The sequence below is a fragment of the Cyanistes caeruleus genome, chromosome 5 (genome assembly GCF_971803275.1).
Source record: "Cyanistes caeruleus chromosome 5, bCyaCae1.hap1.1, whole genome shotgun sequence".
In the NCBI taxonomy this organism is placed as follows: Eukaryota; Metazoa; Chordata; class Aves; order Passeriformes; family Paridae; genus Cyanistes; species Cyanistes caeruleus.
In genome coordinates this window covers 31,982,040-31,997,206 of record NC_141705.1, presented here as the reverse complement: position 1 = coordinate 31,997,206, position 15,167 = coordinate 31,982,040, and the positions used below count along the sequence as shown (strand labels likewise).

The following is a 15,167-nucleotide window of genomic DNA, read 5'->3' as shown; positions in this document are numbered from 1 at the left end:
TTACTTATGTCTTGACAACCCTCTTCCTAGTGAGAAATGGAATGATGTTAATTTTGCATTTGTACATTTCATATACTTGAGAAATGGAATGTCAGTACTGACAGGAAATGCCAGAGAGCAGGAAGGAGGGGTGGGGTCCCTCCATAGTTGGGAACCAGCAGGATCTGAGGACAACTCCAGCAGAAGCGATGCTTTTCCCCAGGAGCTCTGCTGTCCCCCAGGGCTCCCACACAGGTGCTACCAAGTGGTTTAACCAACAGCCTTGGGCAATTTGTAGTGACAGGTCCATGTGGAGGCCCAGTGGGGAACAGCTGGAGCCAGCACTAGGACGGAGGACAAAGCTAGGACATACATCTCTTCCCTTGACCTACCAGCCACTCTTCTTTTGATGCAGCCCAGGATGTGGTCAGCTTCCTGGGCTGCAAGTGCACATATTCCTGCCACATATCAAAAGACAGTGGTTATATGGGGACCTAAGTCTGAGGTTATATGACAGTTACATAATGGTTGGATTTAACATCAGAGGTCTTTTCCAAACTAAATAGATTCCATGATTCTATGACAACCAGAGCTGGGATTAAAGGGTGGTGTGTGAAGAAGATATTAGAATAAGATATTGCAGGCTTGCAACAGATGAACTGGTTTGTTGAGGACAGCTGAATTTGATTATCTCTATGCCTTTTTTTACCCCTGATCTATGTCATCATCATACAAGTGCATTTTCACCCAAGAAAAACACATCATACTGGGCACTGCAGCAAATATCCCAAAGGTAAGAGAGGCCCAGAAGTAGGAAACCTACTGTTGTAGGTCAGAGATGAAAAAATATATGTATGGGAATTCCTGCAGACTACACTCATCTGCCTACCTTTCACATGGATGAAAACAAATTCAGACAAGCTGAGTTAATGAATGAGCTGTACTGGCAGGGCTCTAGATAAAGGTCTGCACAGAGCCAGTCTAAAGTTTGCTTCAGTCACCCTCAGTATGTTGCTTTAAATAGTTCTTCAACTTAGTGAAGTAAGGAAGTCATGAGTGCATTGAGTCCCATAAAATACAGGTCTTCTGAACATTGATTGAGATACCTAACCAGGAAAATAAAATGTTTACAAAATCCTCTGTATAAAGGCACAAATAAAAAAATTGTGACATTTCTATGGCACACCAGAAAGGAGGCATGATATATGTACACACGCAGATACATACATACAAAAACATATATAGAGAGATTTTTCAGAAAAAAATAAAGGAAAGAAACTAGAAAGCAAATTTAAATATCAATTCCATGTTTTTAAGCACGTAATGACTTTGTTGAGTTTTGAGGATTTTGTGGGGTTTTTTTAAATATAGGAAGGATTTTTCAGCGATGTTTACTACTCCTTCCACTTTCTATTACTGTCTCTTTCTATTACTTTTAATTTTTTAATCTATTACTTTTAATTTCTTTCTAGTCTTTCTATTACTGTTTATCAAATATTTCTCCTTCTCTTGCTCCCTATCCCCTATAAGATAAATGTATATCTTATGGTTTGGGATCTTCTGAGGAACTTCTGAATGAACTGGAAAATGTTTCTGTTTAGTTCACACTCAGCACACAGGAACTGCCCTCCGCACAGCATTAAGGTGTCAGTTTGAATCCCAGAAGATATGAAAGAGACAGAGGAGTCCTATGGAAACAGTATTCTGTCCAGTAAAAAACAAGACAATCTGGTCATAATTAATTCAGCTTGCTTATGTCAGGCTAACAAAAATGTTATTTCCTCAAATGACAAGGTGCCTATGTAATGACACAGGACTGGAAAAGTCAGCTTAAAACAGCAATAGACTAAATTGTGCCAGTTCATTTACCACCAGTCCTTCTTTCTCTGAACTTTGATTCACAGGCTATATTTACACCCCTTTCCTCCTCTAAGATGTACACGTATGCAAGATTACTAGCAAGTTTACTACTTATTTCATCAAAATTACCAACATAAAGCTTTTCAAATTTGAAAGTTATTTAAGTGCAACTACAAATATAAAAAGAATGTTTTGCTGGTTGCTTATGCCAACGCAATATGAACAAGCCAACTTGTTGACTTTTTCTGTTGTAAAAATTTTCCCCAATCACTATTCTGCTGTATGTCAATCTTTTTGAGGGTTAAAGGCATCACACAAAAGAGATAAAGTTTATGTTCTTTATTTCTAACAGCTACTTGAGAACAGATGCTGAAATGTATAAAGCTATATTGCTGAAATACATGAACCAACAATAATGTTCTATCTGCTTAACTGAATATCAAGTAAAATATTACACAGAAATAATCAGAGCAAGAAAGCTCAGAAGTTAAATATTTATTATGTTTAGACTCCAACTAAGAAACAAAGTCATGAAAAAAGTAAAATACTATCTCTTCTGCTGAACCATATTGTGATCACAGTCTTTTCTGACTGACAAAAGGAGTAAGTTGCTCTATTCAGTTGAATTTACTTTATTGAATTTTTTAAATGAATTTAGTTCATTGGCAGATGTTTAACACAAAACAAAACAGGAGAACCCCTATACACAGGAGATAGTGCCAGACTACAGTATATTGAACATCTCTCATCAGCAATGTCCTCTAAATGCACAGCATGTTCTCACATTCTTCACATACCCACACCTCCTTGCAACTATTTCTAATGAGAATTGATGCACAAGCCAAGTTCAGCCCCAGGAGCAGTCCAGATGTCATGGCAAGGAACATCTCCTTTTCAAGGATATCTCAGTATGACTGTGCGCACCTTTCCAAGCTGTCAGCTAAAAAGCATGTTTCACCATTGCCAGGATTCATTTGGGCTCCTCCAACTCAGTGCTAGTGCCTACAGGAATCAGAAAGGGAAAACAGAAAGAATTAATGAGCACCAAGCTTTCTCCCAAATAATGCCAAATAACTTGTACACAGTAATTCTGAGGCTCTGATTTTAAATTAGTGCCTAGCACTTAAAAGCCTCTTATTTCTTACAAAATACATCTGCAGACTGAAACATGTACATTAATCCTGTCCCTTGCATTTTCATATAACACTTATGTCACAATACTTGAACCATGTGTGTAAACAGAGCTCTGCTTTTGAAAAGTTGGCCCCACATCTCATCTGCCCTAGGCCATCAAATGCCAAACAAATCAAGTTTTCAGATGCCAGACGAAAACAATGGACAAGCAGGCATTGGAAGTTATCAGCTGCCTGCCTTAAACAAATGGAGAGGATCCCCAGGAGCCACCCCTGTAAGCACCAACACATGCCAGATCACAGGCTTCTGGAAAAAACTTGCAGTTCCCATGTGTGGCAAGCCCCATTCCAGTGCTTAGCTTCTGTGGGAACAAGGGACTAAGTGCAGGGAGCTCAGATTGGCAGCTGGAGTAGCTCAGGTATTAGTTAATGCTCCTTCTTACCTACAAAACTGAGGTTGCATGCTCCTTCCTGCTTCAGTGCAAAGCACTGACAGGGAGAGAGATAGAGCCAATTCACAAGTTAATGTTGTGGTGAAGAAGAGTCCTGGGAATACTTTTAATAAAAGGCTTGAAGGATATTGATAAGATCATCATACAGCCCATGGAAGTATTCCACAGCAAGGTAAATCAGTAAACTACATCTTCATTTGGGATAAAAGCCAATCTAGGGATTAACTGAACAGCCTGCCAAGGCCCTTCATCATTAATCAGCTGCATTGTCTCTGAAAGTGTGTGGAAACAATTCCACCCTGCTTCCTCCACTGCACTGGGGTGATTCAGAGTTGCTGCACAGGAGAAAAATAGGTCTGGCTTGTGAATAAAAAAACGTGCCTACAGAAACTTGTGTTTATGGGAAATAGACATGAAAAATAGGTTAAATATATGCCTCTCTTTGGTAAAACATTGATTACAAGATGAAAATAAGCATTTTTTGGCCACGTTGATGTTATAAGGAGCCACCATTAATCAAGTTATCTGTTAGTGCATGTATCCAGTTGTCCACAGAAAATAGGTACCAGGTATTGTCACTGTTTCCCTGCAGGTGAGTGCTGGCTAGCATGAGCTGCCATTATGCATGGACCCAAGAAACTTTTAGAGCTGGGACACCAAGTATTTCTTGGAAATGAAGCTTCCCTATTCCATTCCTGAACAGCATGAGTTGTTTCAGGCCATCACTTCTGCTTCCCCAGCACATCCCACTTAAAATTACTCCAATTACCTCCTGGAGAGATCTCACTTTATCATATCCTTGATCTGTCCTTGTTCCAGCCATGGCCTGCCATCCATGCTACCCTCCATTGCCTCATGTAACACCACAGCCCAGCTGCAGCAGAGTTTGTTCCAAATTTTGTTTTCTTATATTTTAAGAAGCAGAACTCCTTGGGAGATGAGAAGGAATTTTTTTTTCTCTTTGGAAATATATATTTTATTATGCATCCTGGTAATGAAATTCCCATTTCTTTATATGGAGATGGCCCTGTAGGAATAGTTGACTACTACTTTTTGTAACAAACCACCGAATAGTACTAAAAATTATTATTTGAAGTGCTTTCCTTTATTTTTACATAACATTCATGTACACCTATATATTGGTATTTTAGAAAACTGATTTTTGAAAATTGCTGTCTAGAAATATCTATCAGCAACAAAAATTTACTAGACAGAAAATCTGCAAACTTTATCTGTCTCAAAAATGAATACATCATTTCTTCCTTATATTTTCTTCTATGAAACAGTGACAGAACCTACTGCAAGGTTGTTTAACCTCTGTGTGATAATGCAAATTTTATCTGACTAAGTCTCATGTGTATTTCTGAGCCTTGAATCACTACCAGACTGAATGCTGATATACAGGCAGAAAACCCAGCTGTTGGGTCACTATTTAGACAATGACTCTTTTTCTCCACAAGGCAAAGACAGCATATATATATATGCAGGAGAACTGTAAACAGAGTTAGAAGCTAAGAAGTTAATAGGTGAATATGATAGATGAAGAGAGCAAAGATTTTAAGTTCAGACTTAAAGCCTAATTTTAAATAAAAATTAATTTTAAATAATTTTAAATAAAAATTAAGTTGTTGTAGCCAAACTTTAGATTAGCTAAACTAAAGGCAATTACTTTACTTCACTTCAAGTTATTTAAACATTTTGCCATTTCTTTTCCTATTTGATCCTCCATTCATTATTTGTTTTTTGATGTTAATTAGTATTACAAAGATGCTTATAGAGAAAACATGCACTCAATCATTTTGAAGGAGCAGTTTTAACCTGGGCTCCCTGCAGCAGCAGCCAGCAGTGCCTGGTGTATCCGCCCGTGGTAATGGCAGTACCACGTGCAGGTGCTGGCAGTGCCAGCAGGCAGGAGCAGTGCTGGCAGTGTGTGAGGCCTGGGGCTCTTGTCCCACTCACAAGCATTTCACGTGCTCCAAACCAGACTGTTCTGCCAAGCTGCTTCACTGCCCTCCTGAGCTCTTCTTGCTTCTCCCCGGAGAGGTCAGTGCTTGCTCTTGCTGGCTGGCACAGGCTACTTTTGTAAAAAAAGGGCAACAGGTGGCAAGGCTCATCTCAAGGTCATGGAGAAGGCTGTGCCTTCCAGCTGCCCAGGAAGGAAAACAGCCTTCACATTCCCAGTTCACCTGCATGGCAGCAGGTACTGCTGTAGTTACACATGCAGTTTCCATTACATAAGCATTTGCTGGCAGAACTTTAAAATCCCCACACGTTTTGGGCAGTTTGGTTTTTTTAATTTCCTGATGTGCCTATGGAGAATGATGACCCAGGGATATTAGTTTTGAGCACTGAGTGCATTAAAAAAAAACCCAACAAAACCCAAAGTAAGATTAAAACACACTGGTAGATGAAATTACTAAGGGTTGATACATATGATTTGGCACAAATCACTGAAGATTGCAACAGTTATCAGTTTGGCTTGACAGAGTTAATGAAAAGCTGCAAATTATATCATAAACCCATACAAGGAAGCCTTTGCTTACTTGTTTTTGTTCTTAGGTTGTTAACTGCATGCCTACAAGGTTAAATGCAGCCCAGGATGTCCTAGAGTGAAAGCAAAAACTCCAGAATTCCTTAGCAAATCTCAAATGTGATAAAAAGTTCCATATTCCATAATTCCCTTCGTCTTCTGACATTAAAAGAATTAGGAAAGAATAGGCTCTTTCCCATTCCAAGAAGGTAAATGCAAACTTCCCTCTGCTCTCTTTGGCTAACACACCTGAACCAGTAACATAAAACAGAGGTAACTTTTCAATAACAATTTACAGATTAGCTGGTATCAAATTAGAGAAATTAGAAATTTAAAATAAACTGTTAACAAAAAAAAACCAACAAAACAAAACAAACTAAAAATATTATCAATAGCTAATAACCTTTCCAGAAAGTGGGATCATATTTTCACCTCCATGGCAAGTGCTTTATTGTCCATAATGGCACTACTCTGCCTGCAGCTAGCCTGTGGCCTCCTTGGACAAGGCTGCAGGGTGCATGATCCCCATTTTCTCTACTCCCTTCAGAAAGAAAACAAAGAAAGCATTATTACACCAGGTGTGTTCAGTAGCATGTCCTTCTTAGTAAGCAAAGACCAGTCTTGGATTGTTGATGGTAACTGATGAAGCTGAAACTAGCTTTTAGTTTTGTAAAAATGCAGCTTCATTTAGTTTCCTTCAATACACTCAATATTATCATTTTTGCCTTCAAATGCTTGTTGAATGCAACTTTGTCTCAACTGTTATCTACCCCACTAAGCACAGAAAAACAACTTTCAAAACTCACACTATAAACCCTAGAGCAGCCACAGTCCCAAATTATGCTGAGTTATCAGAGATCTTGCTTTCACAGGGATGAAAGGACCTTCATCATATTCCCAGAAAGCAGCAGAGGGCCTGGCTTTGCCCCATGCAGAAGGAGTTATCCCTCCCACGAGAGCATGGTCTGAGCTTGCCTGGAATGCCATGATGGTATGTTGGTGTCCAGCTGGGTGGTGCAATCCTTCAGAACACAGAGTGAAAGCTATATAATTCTAAACTTCAGGAAAAGCTACCCAGCTGAAGCACATCAGCAGATGTTTCCTGACATGTCATCACCTATGTAGCATAGGGTGGTGAACCACAGGGACATTTCTGACAGGTTAATTCAATAAGAATTGTGAAACAGAAATACAAAGGGAGCAGGAGGAATGCAGAGATCTTCTTCAACATTTTTTCAACCAGCCCAAATGGGCCATATACAGTAATGTCTCCTCCTTATCACTATAGTAACTAATAAGGCAGCACTGAATTTTTTGAAATCCTTTAATGTTATTACATGTGCACATGAACACTGTGGTCAGCTAATAACCTTATTTAACTTCTTCTGGAGCTGATGAAAATCTTTCAGCAGAATCTAGATTAGGATATTAATTATACAGAGAGTACTGCTAGAAGATCTATTGATACTTAGTGAGCTTTTATCTATAGTAAAATGGCACTGGTTTTCCACAGTTTATTTACCCTTGGTACAGTCAGATTTTAAATACACATATAATTTAGAAATTTGTATGTCTTGCAGTGCAAGTTCTGCAGCAAGTAGAAAATTCCCTTGTGCTTCCACAAAGGATTCCCAAAGAGTATTACAGTCCCAATGCAAATGGCTTTGACCAAAGTGTCTCTGAAAATTTAAAAATTTTAAGTATCTAAACACTTCATGCTAGCAAAAGTATTTCTGAAGAAAGAACCTTTACTGAGCTTTTCCACTGATACGGCATGTTGCATGTAGTAGTTGTGTAGATGCACAACCACAGATTCTGGTTTGAAAAAGAGCAATCTAAATTTGCAGAAGCAGAACTCAAGGTATCTTTTTTTTTGAGGCAATATTTTTTTTTAGTCTTTTGAGACAACAACTGTAAAAGTATCCTTATCCTTATGAAATAAAAACATGAAACAAATTCAAAGTGGAAGGTTAAAGATACCGTTTTCATTAATGAGAAGCTACTAGTATCTTTCAGATAATACTCCAGTTTAAAGATTTATGTGATTTTTTTTTGTGCATCAAAATTCTTTCAAATAACTCTCATTTCAAAAGAAACAAGTTACCATTGATGCTGAGGGACTCTCAGCCCTACTTCCACTGAAATCTAGGACAAGATTCCCCTGGCTTTTCACATGGTATGGTCTGGTAAAAAGAAGGTCATCACCAATTTGCCTAATGTTTCCTCTTTAAATCAGCAACTCCAGATTCAGACCTAAATCCCTAATAAAAGAAAACGTAAAAAGAGCTCACTCTTCCTCAGACATTCTTGCTCAACTCAGTGTACACTTGCTTTTTCAGTAACCTCCTGGCATAAAAGTGTTTCAGCTTCTCAGTTAGGGGAAGTGTGAAGGTTCTGTTAAAAAACCTTGTATTAGCACCTGGGTTTTTTTTGCTTGATAAGCAGGAAGAGGATCAAGAGTGAAAATATGTGATCAGTGGGAAGAACCAAAGGGATTTGACCTCTGAAAAATTCCCCTTTCTTCCCCAGGAGCCACATTTCTGTCCTGTTTCCTTCCATGCAGAAAAATTGATTCTTTTCCAAAGCAAGCAAAAAGAAAAAGGATTTTATTTCAATCCTTTAGGTCACAGAAAAGCACTTGCCTGGGGACATTAGTCAGGATTAGTTATTCTCTTTCCACTTTTCAAGTATCAGAAAAACTCATATGCTTTGTTTCAGGATGGTTATGAAACATTAATTTTCAACATGATGTGATTTTGTAGACTTTCAGTTTCCTTTATCTGTTTTATTCATACACAGTTTGTGTGCATAGTTGAAGTAGACTTATTCAGAAAACTACATGTATATCATGATATTAGACTTGCTACAAATTTCACAAGCTACAAGAATACTTAAGTGGAAAGAAAAAGAATTGTTCAGCCAATATCCACGTTTGTCGAGGGACCAACAAAATGGGAAGTAGTCTCATTTATATGTACAGCATCTGAAAATACCTAGTGTGAGTGAAATTCAAAAAGATTATGGAGAGATGACTAATCAAAAGATCTCTGCCCAATGAGAAGCATGCAATTCACATGCTACCTTGTGTGAATGGGCTTGCAGATAAGTACAGGATGTAGTAAGTATTCGCTAACTAAAGCACCAGGCATAGAATGGTATATCCATCTTAAATTTCAGCAGGCTAATTGTCCTGATAATATTGGCAGTGCTTTCTAGGTAAAATCAATAGCAACAGCAAAATCTTTGGGTCATGGTTAGGAAGAAGAAATCATCAGGGCAAGCCTGTTACTTGACGAAAATTTGTTTTAATACTTTAATCATTACTTCCAAATATCAGTTCAGTTCAGTTGCAAATCTCTGGATTGACAGTCTGCATGCTGTTGTCACACCATGAACTCATTTTCCTTTCCTCCACTACACTGCTACCCCAGCACAGTTATTCCACAAGTCCCACACCAGGACAACAGGTCACTCTAGGCATCAAAAATTATTTTAAAGGATTAGAAATGAACAGTTTTACACAGGCTGTGTATCACGTTGGTAGAGTGTGGACCAAGTTGAAGGATGCAGTGTTTAAAACAACATTTATCTGATGCTCCTGTTGTGAACCCTCACATGTAACCAGCAACAGGGCTGAGCTGACACATACACTGTTAGGTAATCCAAACCCCAGGCTGAAATAAAAGAGCAAGCCAGCGAGGTCTTCTGAAACCAACATCACTGGGTTACTTAGAACCATTCGTACATTTTGTTTCTCTCTCTCCAGAAAGCTACTATCACATCTGGTCTGGGAATCAGCCCCAATTTGGTTTTCAGAAGCATGACTGTGAGACACATAAATCAGGAATTAAAACCTTCACGAGCAGCTGATGGGTTAAACATGGTTGCAAGTAAAGAAAACCAAGAAGCTTTCCTCAAGCTAGAGGGAAATCATCATTCTCATGATGAAGCCTCCACCCCATGCCTTGGGTGCAAAACCCTGGTGCAATGAAATCCTCCAGAACCTTTTCCTTCAGTTCACCCAGGCCCTGCAGGCAGCTCATGTGCATCTTCATATAGTACAATATAATGGAAGCATAGGTACAAACGAGTAAACACCACTGAAATGATTAAGTGCTCCAGAAACATCTCCACACTTGTGCTCTCAGGGGTACAACATGTTTAAATAATTCACAAGATTAGCCTGGAGCTGACACTCTACTTAGACAAACGAGTCCAAATGGCTTTGAATAGCTCATTATCTGTCATAGTTGCATAGAGCAAGCAAAACCTGAGAAGTGCAACAAATGCAGCTCCCTCTCTGCAGTCACTAGGAGTTAGAGAGGCTCAGCCTTCAGTGGACATTAATCTCATTGTTACAAGAGAAAATAGTGCAGTGCAGCTCTCCATACAGTCCCTGTGCCCCAGTCTGTGCTTTAGCTTTATTCCCTTCCATTACAGAAGATCCAAAACTCCTCATAGCAGGCTGCACAAAACTTAGCATGGATCATTTTCAAGGGAACAACAGCAGCAACAGAAGGAACACCTTGAGTTCCAAGCCAGTGCCAGTGCACAGCCATAGAGGGCTGTTCATTATGTTTTGTGGCCATTAGAAGATGAGAAGTTGGTTACCCTACTGTCTTGCAGGAAGGGAAAAGCAGAAGTGTTTCTAATTTCAGGGAATTCTTCCAACTTTGTCTGCCCTCTGCAGCGTCCCACACTGTGCAGTGACTTCAGGAGTAGTCAAATGCCAAATATTGTGTGTCAATGCATTTGACTTCTCTACAATCCCTTCAAGAACGCACACCATTTTCTCCTTAAAAAGCTTGCAAGCTTCATTTATGTGAAGACAGACTAAACTTCTCCTTTAACCTTAAAGTTCTAGAAGGAATTGAGATCAATAATTGCTCTTTATGAGCTGAGCCCAAAGCAAAGCTTAATCACCTCCAGGCTTCCAAAGACATATGCAATCACACTGAGCCTTTGCTGTAACAGGCTACTCTTCTCCAGCCCCCAACCCAGCTTCACTTACACAGCAACTTAATTTTGAAACCTCACACAAGTGCACTGCACTGCTTGCACCCATCACCTATTGAAAGACCAAGCATCTGAGTGTTACTTTGGTAATAGTAGCTTACCTGAATATTTTTATTTTGCTACCTTGTGCTTCTCACATCTCCAGTGAAATGTCATGTTCATTTGCACATCCAAACCCAGCGTCAACTTCCATTACATAATGCAAGGCTCAACAACCCTGGACTCACAAGGATTGCTGGCAAGCTTCCTTATTTCTTTTCAAGTCCCCTACCATTTTCCAGAAGTTGCACTTCCATTTTCATTAGGAGATAACTAGTACAAAGCACTGACAGATAGGTTGATTGATGAATTCTGAGTACAATATTGATATCCGTATCTCAAACATCTCGTTTTTTACCATCAGAGCTGTTTACAAGCATCAGTAATAAGCCCTCAACAAGACAGGAGTGGGTAATACAGTGCTAGGCTCGACCTGAACACAGATGGTCCCAGAAACTTCTGACTGATAAGAAGGGCTGACCTAGTAATGTTATATTTAAGCAAACCATCAACAATCTTAACAGTTATTTAGGACCTCCTTTCCATGGTAGGTCAAAATGCAAGCCTGGATTTTGTTACAAAGTCTTTATCACTTTAAACAAAACAAGCAAAAATCTCCAGCGCACAGGAAGGGCACTTGAGGCTTGGGTGAGATGGATAAAATAAAAAGCAAGACTGATTTTTCAGCCAGTTGTGGCACTTCAGCAGTGGCAGAGAGCTTGATCATTACCCACTGAGGTACATACCACTGCAAATGGATAAAAAAAGAGAGAATAACCACAACAAGATGGAAAGAAATGTTTTAAGATCTGTAACATAGCCCACCACATACAATTGGTCAGGCCACAACAGGAGAGGAGCACAACAGTGAAGACAGTCATAACTACATCTCTAAGCAAGCCATTTTAAGGAATTTAGCACTGAAAAGTTCACTTAGAGAGCTGACACCTCTTCAGAAAGGATGGAGCAGCTGAGTTATGAACTCACCACCTCTCTCTGCAGTGATGTTTTATAGCTTTGCTGCTTTATGACCATGCTGCTGGGAAGCACTTTATACCAGAACAGTCTGACACAGTGAATGCTTGAGCCACACATTCATCCATTCTCCCTATGAAAGTCCAAGAAAAATAGTATTTACTCAGGTTTATACATGCACTGGCATATTTGTTCAAGGACGTGTTAAAGAAACAAGAAATCCTGAGCAGTCCTCTGTTGACACAAAGATATCCTAATACTGCAGCTGCCTTTAAGGAGGAACTCTTTTTGCTTCAGGGAGCTCTTGTGGTGCAAGCTGGAGGGAATCAGAGGTCTGACTGGATTAAGTGGTGCTACTGCAATCCTGAGCCCAAACCACCCTGCCTATGCTTCAAGCACTCTGATAAGCACAGTTAATTTACATGAGTGGGCGAGGAAGGGAGAAAATTTCCAGTATCATCAGGGAAGGACAAACAGAGTAAGAAGCAAAAAACACCTATGAGCTACAGTAAGGTCAGAAAAGTTTGGACACATCTGGAAAACAATTGCACAGACTCTCTTTCTTGAGTATTGATCATAGTTTTGAAACAGGAACAGAAATAACACCCGATACAGAAATTAGCAATCTGGGAGATAGGGTAGTACTTGACCCTTGCATAAATCTAGGCTATAAAACTTGGTGCTGACTTAAACATTATTTGTTCTAAATATGTAGTTTGGCCAATGGTCAGATAGAAGCAGAGAAATAGTCTGGCTTTCCCCTGAGTCCCACCATGCTTGTGAGCACAAACCACCTGACTGTGGAGTTTACACACATTTTTCCAGTCCAGCTCTTTGTGAACAGAGAGCTTTTTGCTCCCTTGCCCCAAGGTGCTGTGATAGATCAGTGATCATAAATACTGTTTCTATGCCAAGGGCTCCCTGTTCCAGTCTCCTCTCTTGCTAAGTATTCCCTCTTCCTTGTCATTAATCCCAAGGCATAGAATTCCTCTCTCCTGGCAGTAGTTTCCTTGCTCCTCCTCAGAAATGGCAGTTAGCTCGCCCCAGCACATACCCCAGCCTTCCTTCCCACACCCAACTCTTCTTACAGGCACAGCATCAGCATGGTCAACACTCCCCAGCCTCAAGAAGACAACCCACAAACTTGGCATCCCACTTTTTTCCCCTGTTCTAAGCAGAAGTCCAAACATAGAGAGGTGAGAAGTAACACCCAAAAAAATGACCCCTAGTTCCCTTCCCACTCCAGATCAGCACAGAGGTACAACACAGGAGTATCTCCAGGACTAACTTCCAGAGACAGATCAGCAACAGCCACTTCCAGGAAAGCCACCTGCTTCCACTGCATGGTGCAATGGATCATCAGCCTCTTACGCATGCGATGCAGTCAGAGAGAAGAGGAAGTCCTGACCCATTTTGTGTCAGCACAAGTTTCTGGCATGTTAAGAAACTTCCTGGGGGCTGAGCAGCCAGACAACTGTGATTAATGGGATCCTGCAAATCCTAATGGCGTAAAATTGAAAGGTGACCATTTTCCACTATGAATTTACTCTTTCTATACATCAGTTCTCTGATGAGTCCTTCCTACCTCAAACATCACTCAGAGAGAAATAAGAGTATAGCAGCTACATCAGTCAGCAGCAATGCAGCAAAAGCTCTGGCACAGAGTCACTGCAGGGCCTGCATGGGGAATGGAGAGATAGAAACAAGGACCTGTGAGGACACCACTCTCCTGTCACTCCAATCAGTGTTCTCTAGGATTTTACTTTTCAGGTAACATGTCAAATTAGACAAGAGCTCTACATTACATTAAATCTCCTCTGCAGGGATTTTGGGTAATCTCTTTTTGCTGCTAGGGTAGTTTTGGGAAAAAAATAACCAAACAACAAAATACAATCAGCACTGTAACCTGGAGTCATTCTGTTCCCTTCAAAGCAGAAAGGAACAAGAGTAACAGTACAAGGGCTTAAGAACCTCCAATGTGGCAGGAAGACAATTTCCCACAGTGCAGGTACTGCCTGCCATTTTTCCTCTGAGCATATCCTCCAAGCCTTAAATAGGAGGTGGTGAGACTATGAACAAACAAGACTGCCCAGAGGGCAAGCTGGAGTCTGACTGAGGAGAGGTTGCTATTACTAATGGAGTCAGCCTTTCAAGAAGTCTCTTTGTAATAGAATATATCTTATTTCCAATCATGAAATAGAACAGTCAATTCCTGTTATCCTATAGCAGTGAGGGTAATTGTCTCCTAGTGCTCTGGTCATGATATTTTTTTTCTTTCACAACCACATTTCCTAATTTCCTTCCAGATCTACAGCTACCACAGAAGCAACCACAAGACACGTCTTTGATTATACCAAAAGCATGTCTCCTTAAACAGTGCAGATCTTTCCTTGCAATTCATAGCATTATCATCACTAGTAGAAAAGTCACAGTTTCAGTTTTACCCTCCTGAGGTCAATTTTTCTGCTGACACATACCTAGACCAAAGCAGGACTGTTCCCAACTAAGTCACAGTGATGGTGATTCCTTCAGGTTTCTGAAACTGCTCTGGGATTTAGACCACAATGGAACTGCCCAGACATCTCAAATCTCCGAGCAGAAGTATCTCCATTTCAGAGATTGAGAAAGAAGGGCAAAGAGAAGTGCCCTGATTTGCCCACACAGCAAAATGAATATCAAGAATAAGAGCTGGCCCCAAAAATGTTTCTCCCTCTGTGCCTACTACTAAAACTTTAATGAAAAGTAGCAAGATAAAAGTATATGTTTGTTCACTGTTACTCTGCTGCGTAGTCATTAGAGAGTAAACCTGAAAAAACAAAGATCTTTACTTCTATTACTTCTACTACTACTATTTTGAATTAAACAGGTCGCATATAAGTTGCAAAACTTCTCTGATGTAATTCAGGGAAAGGTGGCAAAAGATAAAATCCCATATCAGCAAAGTTTGGTAAGGGCGCCTGGTGACAACATAATGATTTGAAAGGACTGCCATGGTTTATTTCATCCAGAAAAATAGGGAGTCTTGCTATGTCTGCCCTGGTTATTAAGTGCCCTGGCAACACACTCCTTCACCAGACTTGGCTGTGTTGCACCACTCAGAATGGAACTGCTGCAGCTGAAGTTTTCGTAACTCCCTTTAGTGCTAAAGTCACTTCTTAGTGACTTAGTGAGTAGTAGCTAAAA

General features: G+C 40.0%; 1 protein-coding gene across 8 annotated transcripts in view; it reads right to left on the bottom strand.

Moving 5' to 3' along the window:
• ACSL1 (acyl-CoA synthetase long chain family member 1) overlaps positions 1 to 15,167 on the bottom strand; it is a 150,750-nt gene that overhangs the window by 42,173 nt on the left and 93,410 nt on the right. For 7 of the 8 annotated variants that reach the window (XM_086889075.1, XM_086889071.1, XM_086889070.1 and 4 more), the window contains one exon: positions 2,764 to 2,841. The gene's annotated coding sequence lies outside the window, so the exon portion shown is untranslated. Of the gene's footprint in view, positions 1 to 2,763; positions 2,842 to 6,357; positions 6,496 to 15,167 lie in introns of all 8 variants that reach the window. The other variant, XM_086889072.1, reaches the window with a different exon arrangement.